Raw genomic sequence first — 11,778 nt, forward strand, 5'->3', positions numbered from 1 at the left:
AGAACAGTTTAATCAGTTCCTAAACTCTTTCCCCCCCTCTCTGAGCTCTAGGAATGGGCACTCTTCTTCAGTTATGCATGTGTTGCAGCTAATTCCGAAAGAGATGAAGGAGACACAGATACAAAGCAGTGTTCCTAGTGCTAACATCAAATATTAATATTAAAACAAAGAACAACAAACCCCTGTTCATGGTCCCAGGGCAACATGAATCTACAAGGTATTCCATTATTCTCCCTCACATACCCTATGTCACCTGCACAAAGTTGCAAAGAACCAGTCCCTAGCTTCTGATTCACAAGGGAGTAGCATGTTATCGCTAATAAGAATTCCAGTGAGAGATTTTCTATGCCTATCCTGAATGCAAAACTTTAATCTTACTGGATAATTGTTTTGTAAAATCATCTGTGTCATCTAATGCACCAAGCATTTGTTTAAGGAGGAAAGGAAAGGGCACTTGGCAGACATTAATTGGGTAGCTGAGTCCTAAAGTTTCTTGTATGAATCATGTATAAAATGTGTGCTTATTATAACCACGGTGAAAATAATATTTCCTCTGCTACTTTGTTAGCAAAACAAGCAGAGTTTTTCCACCTCAAACGTATGCCAATCATGAGTACAGGAAAGACCTTCCAATCTTGAAAGACAATAGCTGGCTGGTTTCCCATCTGTTTCCAATAATCTGCGTACTGGGTGTACATATCTGTCCATATTTCTGTCACACTCACCACACTGGTATCGGAATTCCAATATTATGCCTATGAAATGAGAAAGCAGCAGGTAGGAATTTTGCATATAGAAAGAAAGTCTCAGAAATTAAAGTCTGAAAAGCTAGTACAGTAGATGCCTCCAAGAAATATGAAAACAAATCAAATAGGATTTAGGTCAGAACAAGTAATTCTGCCATTATAATTACCTTTTTCTTCAATTCATGAGGTTTCTTTGTGTCTCTGCATTAGTACACATAATAGTCCCCTCTGTAATATACTAGATATTGCTGGAGATGTGTTTGAAAAGTAATGAGCACCTTGATTCAATATTCTTTTTGTTTCTATTTTTCTTTGGAGCCATTAGTCAACACATTCAGTGGTACCATATTTATCACCTGTCAATTGAAGGCTCAGACCTGATCATCCTTATTTAAAATATTATTTCTTAATTGATATATACAATATATAACAATTAGTCTAGAAATCACAAATTAGATATATGGGGTTCCTGCAAGAGATCCTGCAACGTTTTAACTCCTCAACAATAAGAATAATAATGAATAATAAGATAACTTTAGAATGAACAGAGGCATTCACCTATAATACCATAAGGCCACCGTTTTCACGGCATCCCCAGAAAGGTGCCATCATAAATGTCAGTGTATCTTAAATCAAAGTGTGTCCAAGTAAAAAACACAACACTTAAGTGTAGCACAAACAAAATAAATTTCTATATGGAATGCTTGCATGAAGCACAGACATGCTTGAAGCCATTGTAGCCAGAGATAAAGGTCTTGCAAAATGTGAATCAACGTACCCTTTAACCCTTTCATAGTTTTAATATACTTCACATGATCCCAAACTAAAAACTATTTAGTCCCCCAACAGACAAAATACTCCACCCGCTGAGTTATTTGTCTCTCCTCACTAAACACACCATGGCTGCTTATGGCATCCTCCTTCAGGGCCAAATTGTGCCTATTTGGAGTGTGATGGGGTGTTCACCCCACACCAGAGAGGAAGGGATTAATGGAGGTCTCATGGGCCACACCCTGCCCCAGAAAGGACCAGTGGAGGTGAGTCCTCCAAGCATCCTAGGGAGGCGGTGCAGGAAGCAGCCAATTGGAAGGAGGTTGCATGGAGTAGCCAATCAGAGCCCAGTGGGCTCACATAAAAGGGAGCTCCAGGGCAGAGCAGAGTCAGTGGTTGCTAGGTGTTCAGGGTGTGAGGATTGTGTTCCCGAGAGAATAGGAAGTACCTTAGACAGAGCAGCTGCTAGCAGGGACTGAGGGAGCTGCTAACTCTAGTTGGCTCAAGGCCCTGAGAAGAGGGTGAAGAAAGTGCTGGGAACATGGGGAAGTGGCTCAGGGGATAGAAACAGCATGGAGTGAAGTTAAAGAGATGCAGCAGGAGGCTGTTATCCACAGGGTCTCTGAGCTGGGACCTGGAGTGGGAGGGCCCTGGGTCCCCTCCACTTGCCACTGGGGAAGTGGTAAGAATTGGACTGAGGTACCTTCCCCTGGAAGGGGGAAACATGGATGATGTCATGGTGGGAGGGCTGAATCATGAAGAGGATGCTGTGGTACTTGGACTGAGGTGGGTCTGCCGATGGAGAAGACAGCAGGAGAGGCACCACAAGGAGAGGGTGCACTGGCTGGCAGAGCTAATCCCTATGGTGGCCAGCAGGTGGTGCTGCTGGGGTAAGTCAACCCTGCACATGGAGCTACACAGAGGGAGTGCACAATCTGTGCCACCTCTTAAAATGGTGCTGCATGTATGACAGCTGCAGGGGTGAAAGTAAGTCTAGGAACTTACTGGTAAGGGGCTGGGCTGGGGCCAGCTCTAGCCCCTGGAAGGGGTGGGGCCTCGGGTGCAAGGGGTGGGGCAGGGGGAGGTCAGAGCCAGCCCTGGCCCACCCTGTACTGGCAAGTGCCTCCTTCCCCCTTCCTGGGGTAACAGCGGCAGCTGGGGGCTCTGGCAGCGGTTTAAAGGGCCCTGGGCGGTAGCGGCAGCTGGAGTCCTGGGCCCTTTGAATTGTCCCTGGAGCCCCACCACCGCTTCCCCAGGGCTCTGGCAGCAGGGCTCTGGGGATGGGGCTCTGGCCGCCACTACCACCCTGGACCCTTTAAATTGTCCCCAGAGTCTGCTGGAGCCCTGGGGAAGCAGTGGTTGGGCTCCGGGGATGATTTAAAGGGCCCAGGGCTTGGCCGCTGCTACCGCCCCAGGCCCTTTAAATCGCCGCCCCAGCCCTGCCACCGCTACCCCAGGGCTGGAGACCCCGGCCCTTTAAATGGCACCTGAGGAAGCCGATCCACGCCAGTACGTCATACAGGGCATATGGGCTTACTTTCACCTCTGGGCAGCTGATGCTGGGTGCTGAACTAGGGATATCTAGAGCGATAGACATGAGTTGCCTGAGGCAAGATTCAAGTGCTAGAGCTAGGGGCTGTAACAGATTCACATCCTCAGTGATTAGGCACAGAACACACTAGGGTTACCACCTGTCTGGTATTTGACTGGCCTGGCTGGGTTTTTTAATGGATTTGCTGGTTGTCAGAAAAATAATTTAATCTGCCAGGTTTTTTTATGTGGGTCTAAAGATTTGTTATTATCACAATACACTGGGATAGCTAATAGAGGCTGCAGTGTTCCCACTTCCACAATTTAAGCAATAACAGATCAAAACTGTTGAAAATACAGCAGTTGTCTGCCTACCACCAAACCTTTGGACTGACAGGAGGAATCGCTTAGTTGTTGAAGTGGTCAAAAGGGAGTTTAGCAACCTCAGCTATTTCTGTCTGGAATTCTATCATGTTGCTGATGAAAATAAGAAGTTGCTGGAAACGGCAAAATCAATGGGCAAATGCAAAGTCAAGAAACAGACTCAATGGATTTTCTTTATGTCTGAAGTTCCAAAACGTTCACATTCAAGTGTATATAGTTAAAATATAGAATCAATAGTTTTTGGGGGGGGGGGGGGGGGGGGGAGACAAACAGAGCAGCTTGGAGAAACATGACCAAGGTAAGAAAATGATGTTCTCAATCTTGTCTATATATGTTATCTCTCTAGTGGCTGTTGCCTGGTCGTTGGGGTTTGGGGTTGCAGTGGAGTTGGCTTTGTGTGGGGCGGGGGGGGGGGGGGAAGATGGGTGCTGAGTTTTTTTGCATTTCAAAGGTGGTAACCCTACAACACCCCCTGACCGCCAGTGGGGTGCTCTGGAACTCCTCTCTGCTTCCAGCCAGCCCCACTACCCAGTGTGGAGGGGGCAGAGCCACAGACGCCAATTTTTCCAAAGTGTTGCAGGGTGCTCGAGCCCCAGTTCTGCCCCAGGCCCCTGCCCTGCCTCTTCCCACCCCCACCCCATCCCTGCCCTGCCTCTCCCCGCCCCTGCTCCATCCCCTCCCCCGAGCACACCATGTCCTCGCTCCTCCCCCCTCTCTCCTAGCCTCCTGCAGGCCGCGAAACAGCTGACTGTGGCTGGCAGGAGTGAGGGGGGAGGTGCTGATCTGCGGGGTCTGCTGGCGGGCGGGAGGCGCTGGGGGTAAATGGGGGGAAGCTGATGGGCGCTGCCATGGGTGCTTCAGCCACAGAGCATCTATGGAGTCGGCACCTATGGGCAGAGCCATGGCCACGCCTCATCCCTGCCACCTCCCCACTGCTTCTGAGGTGTTTGCAGGGAGCATTCCTTGTGCTCAAGAGGAGGCAGGGAGAGCAATTGGGCCTGCCCTCTGCATGGGGAGTGCCAGGGAAGGGGAGCAAAGGCCCCCTGTGCCCCCTTCCTTCCTTGCATGGAGTAAGTGTCGTGTGGATGGAGGGTGGGTACATCTTCCAGCTTGGGGTGTGTGTGGGGGGGAAGCAATGTCTTTCTGCACCCCCCGCCCACTCCCAGCTTTTGGCTAGCCATGAGAGGGAGGCGAGGAGAAGGCTCAGCAACCTCTCTCCTCCCACTGCCGAGTTGTTGGGGTCCATTGGGAGGAGGTAGCTGCAATTTTAGCTCCTTGCCAGGAGGGGCTGCAATGTTCCCTGGCTGGGCAGGCAGGAGCCTGTCACTGTGGCTTCTATCTGTGGCTTGCTCAGCTTCTGCCTTGCCTGGACTCTGCCAGTGCTCGTCGGGTTGGTCCAGGGGCTGGTCTTGTGGTGCTGCAGGTGAATGTCTGTTTACACCCCTTCTCCTCTCCCCCCACCCCCTCTTTTCCGGACACAATTCCTTCCCTGCCACCCTGCGCACTTGCTGCCAACAGTCAGGTCCTTCTGTGTTTTTACTGTCGGGGGCCAATCCATGCCCACCGTAGGCCCCTGCTAACTCTTTGTAAAGGCAGGTCACAGGAGGGGTACTGAAAGGAAGGGAACCTACCATGGTAGCAACATGCCGCAGTGTCCAATTGGGCAATAGCTGTGGCGTATAGTTAGCATCAAGGCCCCTTTTGACAGTGGCCAGGGGGCCCAGAACCCATAATTTAACTGGGGGATTGATCTTGATTTCATTTGCTAAGAGGCCAGGGAGGAACCCATGGCAGTGGGAGCAGCAGGTGGGGTGAGAGAAGTAACTTAACTACCTTCTAGACACCAAGGGCCAGATATTCAGCTGGTGTAAATCAGTGAACTCTAACAGAATCAGTGGAGTTTTACCAATTTATACCAGCTGAATGAATCTCACCAGGGGATCTAGTAGGCAACGCATTTTAATCTGGACCATCAGGTATCTCTGAATAGTCCTGGCCTGGAGCACTCAGGGATTTTGCAGTCTCCACAAAGCAGGTGCAGCATGTTTTACTCAGTTGAGATATGATCTGAAAGCATGTGTAAAAAGCAACTGTTGGCCCCAGCGTTATCTAATCTCTGCTTTTCTCAATGCTGATGTCTTCGGGCTTCAACTGATAACCTCCCTTCTTCACAAAGGGAAAGAGCAGTGAATAGTTGTATGTGCCTTTTTTGTAGAAGCCTGATTCCATAAAACACACAGTTCTACACTGAGCTTTGCTTTTCGCCTTGATTATACATGATAATAAACATATCAAGTCACTGTTCACATACAAAAACATTTCTGTTTATCATGCAAAGCTGCTACCAAGAAAAATTAATATATTTTTTCTCCTTAGTGAATCTTTAATTGCTCTACCTTACCTTTTGCACCTGAAATATGGTCTTGAACATAAACAAATGCCTTTTATTGCATTGTCCTTTGGTCCTGGTGTCAAGATCATGACGACAAAAAGGTCCAGAGTTCTGTTCAATTCCACGGATGTTATGAGGTCATGTTGTTACCTTCAGGTACATCTACATGTCAAGCAGAAATCCGCACAGTGAGTCTCAGAGCTCAGGGCTACGGACTTGGGCTTATGCCCTGGTGCTAAAAATAGCTGTGACTTTTGGGCTTGGGCTCAGAAGCCCACCCCCTTCACCTGGCTTTAGAGCCCACGCTTCAGCCTGAGTCCAAATGTCTACACAAGTATTTTTTTAGCACCATAGCAAATCAGAGTCTTTAGTCCCAGGCTCTGAAACTCACTGTCACGGGTTTCTGCTTGCCATGCAGATGCATCCAGAGAGTCAACTTTGACTCAAAGCACTTACTGCAGAGGCAGTTTTATCTGAAATAGCTTCAGAGTTTGATTGTTTAATCCTGGAGGTGCGGCATAGTCTCGGCCTTTATTATAACACGCTCTCATAAGGAGGCAGAACTAAGGTTGAAAGAGGTTTTTTGACTTCTGAATCCTTCACTTTCCAACCTTATATGGAGGGAAAGGTCGTATGACCTATAAAGAGTTTTGTTAAAATGATTTTGATATTGCTCAAATCTAATGCAAATTTTTGATGGTGACAAGCCTGAGCCAAACACTTCTGAACTTGGAATGGGTGATATGGAGGGGATGGAGGCCTGGAATCTCCCAAATTTCCCAGTTGCCTCCTGACTCTGTAATAAGCGGAACCAAACCCCTGTCTCCAAACAACTCCAAACTTTAGAGGGGTTTGAAATCCAGATCCAAAATTTTGCCTTGGGGCACATTTTGACACCTCACTGTGCAGTACTGTATCTATTACAGGAGCTGATTATCTTTCTGCATATGCATTGCCTGTCAGTTTGGTTTGAGTCATTTTTTTACATTTTCTGTTAATAGATTTGCAATTGCTGAGACTAGCTCAAGCTTTTCCTTGGAGGTTTAAGTCTTTGGCTTGATTTACTGTCCTCTTGGAGGAGGGATGGTTTAGGTGAACTGTAGTCCAGGCAGAAGGCTCTGAGTACATAGCTTGTTCCTTCCTATGGAGGAATTGCACTCAGGAAGGATTGCATTTTATGAGTATTCTTTGATATGACTTCAGGTGCTACTCTTTTTGATTTATAAAATCAGCGGACAAAGATCACACAGAGTAAAATATGTGGTTAAATTTAAGTATTTCTAGAGGATTTTAGGTTTGTTTTTATATTATGAGAGAGAATCAGTTTTATTTTCTCTTCATTGTTTAGTGCATCCTCTATTAAGGCCTTATCTGAAGTCTTTCCATTGAGTTCAATGGCCTTTGAATCAGGCCTTCAAATGCCTTGGGCCAAACCCTGCTGTGTTCTACATCTCATGCTATGCCATCAGAATCCATGGAATTTCATGGGCTGTGAAACAGAGTAGAATTGGTCCCCTTGTCTAAACGTTTGCTTTCAAGAAAGGGAAATGTGTTGCCAGCAATATACTGAAGTTAGCTTGACTAAGGTTCTGTGAGAGAACATTATTTTTCCTTGGACAGTTGTTCCTGTAATGTGTGATTGTTTGCAGCATGTATGATTATGAAAAAGCTCAATTTAAATTGAGCTAAGGACCATATCTATCTTCAGAATAATTTTTCCCCAAACAGTGTTACTAAGAACATAATTTGGCATTGCGGGTGACATTCACCCTCATGCTGCAAGTGGAACGTAAGTGATATCATCCTATAGTAACCCTTTGCATAGAGATGAATTGCACCCTCTGAGAGGAAAGCATTATACTTTGGCTGCACCATTGCTTAAAGAAAATCCTCTTTCTTCCGCCACCCCCGCACCCCTCCACCATTTGTCACACTGGCTGAATAACTCTCAAATGTTAGTTCTAAATTGCGATCACAAATGCAAAATGCTTTGACTCTTCTGCATGGCTTCCTCTCTTTCAGATGCCTTTCTCCACAAAACTATAAAACTTAGTCCAAAATCACTTGGAAAAGAACAGCCATCTAAAATTTTGGCCTGATGCTCAGTCTTTTGAGACCAAGCTGGCTTCTGCTATTTAATTCTTAGTTTAAAGGAGCACCAGCTTTAATCATCATAGTAGCTATCTATGTAAAATCTAAAGGGCTTGTAAATGCATACAGTAGTAAATACTCTTAAAGTATAAGCTTGCTCAGATAATCCATTTGAAAGCCAGGCTTTTCACTGAGATTACTGTTGGTTTCCAGCTACAGCAGTTTTAACAGGTTTGAGGTGTTTGGACCTGTGGGATTGGTTTGGCCCCCATCTGTTAGGACTGAAGAACCCAATGCACAGCTACAGACTAGGGACCGAATGGCTAGGCAGCAGTTCTGCGGAAAAGGACCTAGGGGTTACAGTGGACGAGAAGCTGGATATGAGTCAGCAGTGTGCCCTTGTTGCCAAGAAGGCCAATGGCATTTTGGGATGTATAAGTAGGGGCATAGCAAGCAGATCGAGGGACGTGATCGTTCCCCTCTATTCAACATTGGTGAGGCCTCATCTGGAGTACTGTGTCCAGTTTTGGGCCCCACACTACAAGAAGGATGTGGATAAATTGGAGAGAGTCCAGCGAAGGGCAACAAAAATGATTAGGGGTCTGGAACACATGACTTATGAGGAGAGGCTGAGGGAACTGGGATTGTTTAGTCTGCAGAAGAGAAGAATGAGGGGGGATTTGATAGCTGCTTTCAACTACCTGAGAGGTGGTTCCAGAGAGGATGGTTCTAGACTATTCTCAGTGGTAGAAGAGGACAGGACAAGGAGTAATGGTCTCAAGTTGCAGTGGGGGAGGTTTAGGTTGGATATTAGGAAAAACTTTTTCACTAGGAGGGTGGTGAAACACTGGAATGCGTTACCTAGGGAGGTGGTAGAATCTCCTTCCTTGGAAGTTTTTAAGGTCAGGCTTGACAAAGCCTTGGCTGGGATGATTTGATTGGGGGTTGGTCCTGCTTTGAGCAGGGGGTTGGACTAGATGACCTCCTGAGGTCCCTTCCAACCCTGATATTCTATGATTCTATGATCTGTTGGGAGTTCTGAATTTTGCTTCAGGAACCAACACTAAGATCACTTTATTGTTACAATGTACTTAACTGTGAGCTTACTGGTTGCCTGATTTTTCTATTCTGCTTCATCCCTTCTTAAAGAATAGTCGAGTAATGATCCTAACCACTGAAGATTAGTGGTACTCTGGTGTTTTGGAAACCTACTATAGCATGCTTGAATAAAGATCTAACGTAATAACGTATTGTCATGTTTACTGCATTGATGACCTTAGCCATCAAGTGCCTACCATAACATGTCCATTTTTAATGCAATCTGAAACTAAACATTGTGAGCATTTGATAATAGCCCTTAGCACTTCAGAATTTTACATTTTAATCAGCTCCATTTACTTTCCTCATGATTTTCAGAATAAGTTCTTAAAACGAAAGATAATGCAATACTTATTATGCTTTCTGGAAAGCTCTGTAATCAAGATTTGCTAATAGTGAAAATTCATGATTGATGCTGCTGTTTTCAATGGATGAGCAGTTTTATGCTCAGCAAGGTTCCATAGCTGGCAGCTGCTCATTGTTCTACAATCTAAACAGTGAATTATGAAACTGGAATGCAATTAGATCAGTTGTGTTCAACACTAAAAGTAGACTTTAAAACACCCCATGTGTCAAGGCTGATTCCCCACTCTGGACCCAGGAAGGCGCACTTGGGAATTCCTCCTTGTGGGGTACCCTCAAGTCTTTTCATCCCCCCTCCAGGAAAGAGCTGAGAAAGAAAAGAAAGGAAATCAGCTGTTGCCACCAGCTAATTAAACAACATATGCACAAACCTCTTAGGACACACCAACCCAATCCTGTTCTTAAAAAGGTAAATTTTATTAAAAGAAAATACATTTGGAACTTAGGCTATTGCTAGATTTTAAAAAGAGCAAATATAATAATTAAGCATCAAGACTGGTTTTCTTGAGGTCCAGCTTAATGGTTACAAGCAAAACAAAAGCATTTGGGGGTTAGCACAGAGGAGTCCACAAGCCATAAAGAAATAAAAGATAAACCTAATCACATCTTTCTAGACATTTCCTGATCTACTTACATATCTGGGGTTCAAATGAGTAGTTCTAGGTATGATCTGATGATCTTCCATACCTGGCTCAAAGCACTTACAGCATAGTCCCAGCCCTGTCTCTGCTCTGTCCCCTCTCTCCAGAGAATAACAGACAAAGGGGAAGTGTTTTCTCAATTTTAAAAAGTTCTAGCCCTCCCATTGGCTCTTTTGGTCAGGTGCCCACTCCCTTCCTTTTACCTATGGCTTTTTTAACCCTGTACAGGTAAAGCAAGTAGAGAACAGCTGCTAACAGGGATTTTGTAGCTAACTGGCTGGCTAGGTGTCCATAAAAAGGAGCTTACTCCTCCCCCCACTTCATTTATCACACCACGTTTATAAAGTTTACAATATTCATGCAAACTCAGTATATAATGGCTTCTAAAATGGTTAGTTTTAACCATCTCACCTCCTCTCTAATCTATCTGTCCCAGGGCTATTTCTAATATTCTAAACCTCTAAGCATATTTAAACAGTTGCCACACTTTTAAAATCAACCTGCCACAAAAATGTTTCCTCCTTGTCTCACAAATGTGGAATTCCCCTCCGCTCTATAGACACTACTTGAAGGCCCAGCTCTTGCAAAACCCAGTAACAAATTTGAGGTTTCACATCTCATGACCAGGGACCATAATTTTCCAAGATAAAAAAACAATTCTCTGATTTTAAAAAAAACATAATTCCACAATTAAAATGAAATCAGTCAGCTGGACCCCTGCTGCCCAGAGCTGTCAGCCAGAGCCCCACCAGATTCTCTGGAAAAATGCAAATTCTGTTTTTCTGTGGCAAACGGATTTCTAGGATCTCTGCTCATGACCTTGCAGGGCTAGAAATGGGAGCTTTATATCACTGTGAAGGGACAGTCACACACCCTTCACCTTCCAATGGACCCACAATATGGAACATTCCAAAGTTTATAGAAAAACTATTTTAGGTCATTTTTGGGGTGCTTTAAATGCATTAGTCTTAATTCTGCTGTCCTTCAGAGTCTTGGACAGTTAAAACCTAGCCCCAGAAGACTGATTAAAAACTCTCTAAAGTGTATATGAAATAGTACAGGAAAAACCAGGTGGCATATAAAGAATACATGATGGTGTGGCATAAAGGCTTTATTGGCATCCATATGTGATGACTTGTGTAATTCACTCAATGCATGGCCATCCATGAGTAATGCCATCATCAAACTCATGCTGATAAAACTTCTATATCTCACAATCAGCTATCCCATATACATCAAATATTTAAATTTAAACATAATATTGTAGTTAGCCACCACAACAACAATCCCTAAAACAATCTAAACATTTGAAATTCTGGAACACTGACTTCAAATGTCCTGAAACATCTTTTCCAGAGCTGGGTGGGAAACGGTTTTCCTGCTCCATGAAAAACTGACATTTCAAAAACTTCCCATTCCACGTTGGGACAAACCCAAGCCCTTTCAAATTTAATTGTGAAAAATGAGACACACACTCATTCCAGAACAGCCAATAGCCCAGGGCACTTACCTGAGATATGGGAGGCTTGAACCTGACTTTTCCATATCCAGGCGAATGTCCCAAACTACCTGGCTACTGGCGATTCTGGAAGGTGTGTTTGTGAGCGCTCTGACCTACATACAGCAGGCACATACTAAACCCCATGTATCTTATTCTGTGGAGGACATGTTATCCTAGAACTGGAAGGGACCTCGAGAGGTCATCTAGTCCAGTCCCCTGCACTCATGGCTGGACTAAGTATTATCTAGACCATCCCTGACA

This window comes from Chelonia mydas, chromosome 6 (assembly GCF_015237465.2).
Source record: "Chelonia mydas isolate rCheMyd1 chromosome 6, rCheMyd1.pri.v2, whole genome shotgun sequence".
In the NCBI taxonomy this organism is placed as follows: Eukaryota; Metazoa; Chordata; order Testudines; family Cheloniidae; genus Chelonia; species Chelonia mydas.